The sequence below is a fragment of the Spermophilus citellus genome, assembly GCF_964194105.1.
Source record: "Spermophilus citellus genome assembly, chromosome: 7".
Lineage (NCBI taxonomy): Eukaryota > Metazoa > Chordata > Mammalia > Rodentia > Sciuridae > Spermophilus > Spermophilus citellus.
Genome location: NC_138188.1, coordinates 77,891,202 through 77,895,719, shown reverse-complemented (window position 1 = coordinate 77,895,719; position 4,518 = coordinate 77,891,202).

Below are 4,518 nucleotides of genomic sequence, written 5' to 3'. Positions count from 1 at the left end.
CCGCAGACAAACAGCTGTGACTCAGCACTAATCCATCCGGCTGAAACAACTGGTCAGCCCTTCTCATCCTACGGAGGTAAATGCCTACGGAGCCTTCATAGGTAGTGGCCACAGGTTTGAAACGGGGCTTGGGAGAGACAGTAAGGACCCAACCGTTGCATTAGTCGCCCGGCAAAGGGAAACGAACTGTCGCCATTTGCAAGAGATACCACCACGGCAGAGAACTGACGTCATCAGACTGCAGCGGAGATAACTTCATTGAAACCTATAACTACAGGTGTGTAATTCCCTAGCCTTCCCTCTCCACACATAGGGGAAACCTTAAGGGCCCCTCCCAGCTCTCCCGTGAGTGCGATAGCCAGACCGAGGGAATCAGACATGGCGCAGGACCCGTGGCGCAGAACTACCGCTCCCACCAGTGCTGACAGCTGAGGTCTCTTGCACCAGCTACCGGGGGCGTGGCTACCGGAGGGCAAGTAAAATTCGCTGAGGATTCTCAGCCCCAAGCTCTACAAACTTTGGGTCTGAGGGAATGGCAAACTGGAAGAGTGTGCCCAGTCGTTCATGAAAACAGGGTTCCCGGGAGCAGCAGACCTGGTTGTGGTGAGCGGCACCCGTGAGAGGGGCCTGGCTAGAGGAAAAGTGGGAAGTGACTAGACACAAGAGGAGGCCCTAGGCACTCAGGATTGGAGACTCGCCCAGTCTGGGAGGAGCTGCTGCACAGTGATTGGTTCCCGCGTATTGACAGGAGAAACTTGGCCTGGTGGGCACAGCGCCACCTACTGGAAGAGAAGTTAATCAAACTCTAAGACTGCATTTATAATTTTTTTTCTTTTCTCTTTCTTTTTTGATTTGGGTTTCTCTTTCATTTTCATTTTTCTTTCTTTTTTTATTTTTTTTTTACAATTTTTAAAATTTTTTTTCTTCTAATTTTAATTTTAATTTTTTTTATTATTTTTTAAAAAAATTTTTTTCCTTTTTTTATTTCCTATTTTTTTTTCTTCTTTTGACTTTTCATTTCTTTTCAATTATCTTATCCCCCCTTCCTTGAATTCTACCTGCTTACTCTCATTCTCTTTAGTGACTTCTTCCCTTCCCTTCTAATACCTTTCCTCCCAAGCATCAAATAAATCTATAGGAGTAAACAGTAACTCAGCAGTCAAACAGAACAAGAAGTAACATGAGCAGCTTGAAAAAGCAAGGAAGAAAAGGAGTACAAACAATGCAGGACAGCCTAAATATTCAGGAGGACCTAGAGTCATCAGAAAAATGGTCATATAAAGAACTCAAGGAACACCTTAGACAGATGGAATGGAACCTTAAAGAAGATACAAGACAGCAAATTCAAGCAGCGAAAGAACACATTGAGAATGAATTACATAAACAGATAAAAGAAGAAGTTAAGCATCTTTATCAGGAGATAGAGATTATAAAAAATAATCAAACAATAATTCTAGAAATGAAGGAAACGATAGACCAAATTAAAAACTCAATTGAGAATATCACTAACAGAGTGGAGCAAGTAGAAGCCAGAACGTCAGATAATGAAGACAAAATATATCATCTTGAAAAGAGTCTAGCTAACTCAGAAAGGCTGGTAAAAAATCACGAGAAAAACATCCAAGAGTTATGGGATAACATAAAAAAACCAAACTTACGAGTCATCGGGATAGAAGAAGGTACAGAGATTCAAACCAAGGGAATGAGTAACCTGCTGAATGAAATAATTACAGAAAACTTTCCAGAAATAAAAAAGGAAACAGATATACAAATTGAAGATGCATACAGGACACCGAGCACACAAAATCACAGTAGACCAACGCCAAGACACATTGTTATGAAGATATCCAATACACAGAACAAAGAGAAAATATTAAAAGCTACAAGAGAAAGGAGACAGATTACATTCAGGGGTAAACCAATAAGGTTAACAACGGATTTTTCATCACAGACACTGAAAGCAAGAAGGTCCTGGAACAATGTATTTCAAACACTGAAAGACAATGGATGCCAACCAAGAATTCTGTATCCAGCAAAATTAAGCTTCAGGTATGACAATGAAATAAAAATCTTTCATGATAAACAAAAGTTAAAAGAATTTGCAGCCAGAAAACCAGCATTGCAAAGCATTTTGAGCAAAACACTACATGAGGAAGAAATGAAAAACAATAACCAAAACCATCAGTGGGAAGTGCCTCGGTAAAGACAGAGGGCGAGGGGAAAGATAATCATGGAGAAACAAACTAAATTGTTTTAAAAAAAAGGATAAATACTCAAACATGGATGGAAGTACAAACCATATATCAATAGTAACTCTGAATGTTAATGGATTAAACTCTCCAATAAAGTGACATAGGCTGGTATCATGGATTAAAAAAACAAATCCAACAATATGCTGCCTCCAGGAGACACATCTGATTGGAAAAGACATACACAGGCTGAAGGTGAAAGGATGGGAAAAAATATACCACACACACGGTCCTCGTAAGCAAGCAGGGGTGGCCATCCTCATAACGAATAAAATCGACTTCAAGACTAAGTTAATCAAAAGGGATAAAGAAGGACATTATATACTGTTAAAAGGAACCATTCACCAACAAGACATAACAATTATCAATATTTATGCACCAAATAATGGTGCTGCGACATTCATAAAACAAATTATCCTCAAGTTCAAGAATGAAATAGACCACAACACAATAATTATGGGTGACTTCAACACACCTCTCTCACCATTGGACAGATCCTCCAAACAAAAGTTGAATAAAGAAACTATAGAACTCAATACCACAATCAATAACCTAGACTTAACTGACATATATAGAATATATCAACCATCATCAAATGGATATACTTTTTTCTCAGCAGCACATGGATCCTTCTCAAAAATAGACCATATATTATGCCATAGGGCAACCCTCAGTAAATATAAAGGGGTGGAGATAATACCATGCATTTTATCTGATCATAATGGAATGAAACTGGAAATCAATGATAAAAGAAGGAAGGAAAAATCCTACATCACATGGACAATGAACAATACGTTACTGAATGATCAATGGGTTACAGAAGACATAAAAGAGGAAATCAAAAAATTCTTAGAGATAAATGAAAATACAGACACAACATATTGAAATCTATGGGACACAATGAAAGCAGTTTTAAGAGGAAAATTCATCGCCTGGTGGTCATTCCTCAAAAAAAGAAAAAACCAACAAATAAATGAGCTCACACTTCATCTCAAAGCCCTAGAAAAGGAAGAGCAAAACAACAGCAAATGTAGCAGAAGGCAAGAAATAATTAAAATCAGAGCGGAAATCAATGAAATTGAAACAAAAGAAACTATTGAAAAAATTAACAAAACTAAAAGTTGGTTCTTCGAAAAAATAAATAAGATCGACAGACCTTTAGCCATGCTAACGAAGAGAAGAAGAGAGAGAACTCAAATTACTAACATACGGGATGAAAAAGGCAATATCACAACAGATGCTACAGAAATACAGAAGACAATTAGAAATTATTTTGAAAACCTATATTCCAATAAAATAGAAGATAGTGAAGACATCGATAAATTTCTTAAGTCATATGATTTGCCCAGACTGAGTCAGGAGGATACACACAATCTGAACAGACCAATATCAATGGATGAAATTGAAGAAGCCATCAAAAGACTACCAAGCAAGAAAAGCCCAGGACTGGATGGGTATACAGCGGAGTTTTACAAAACCTTTAAAGAAGAATTAATACCAATACTTTTCAAGTTATTTCAGGAAATAGAAAAAGAGGGAGCTCTTCCAAATTCATTCTATGAGGCCAACATCACCCTGATTCCGAAACCAGACAAAGACACCTCAAAGAAAGAAAACTACAGACCAATATCTCTAATGAACCTAGATGCAAAAATCCTCAATAAAATTCTGGTGAATCGAATACAAAAACACATCAAAAAAATTGTGCACCATGATCAAGTAGGATTCATCCCTGGGATGCAAGGATGGTTCAATATACAGAAATCAATAAATGTTATTCACCACATCAATAGACTTAAAGAACCATATGATCATCTCGATAGACGCAGAGAAAGCATTCGACAAAGTACAGCATCGCTTTATGTTCAAAACATTAGAAAAACTAGGGATAACAGGAACTTACCTTGACATTGTAAAAGCTATCTATGCTAAGCCTCAGGCTAGCATCATTCTGAATGGACAAAAGTTGAAGGCATTCCCTCTAAAATCCGGAACAAGACAGGGATGCCCTCTATCACTACTTCTATTCAACATAGTTCTCGAAACACTGGCCAGAGCAATTAGACGAAAGAAATTAAAGGCATAAAAATAGGAAAAGAAGAACTTAAATTATCACTATTTGCAGATGACATGATTCTATACCTAGAAGACCCAAAAGGGTCTACAAAGAAACTACTAGAACTAATAAATGAATTCAGCAAAGTGGCAGGATATAAAATCAACACGCATAAATCAAAGGCATTTCTGTATATCAGCGACAAAACTTCTG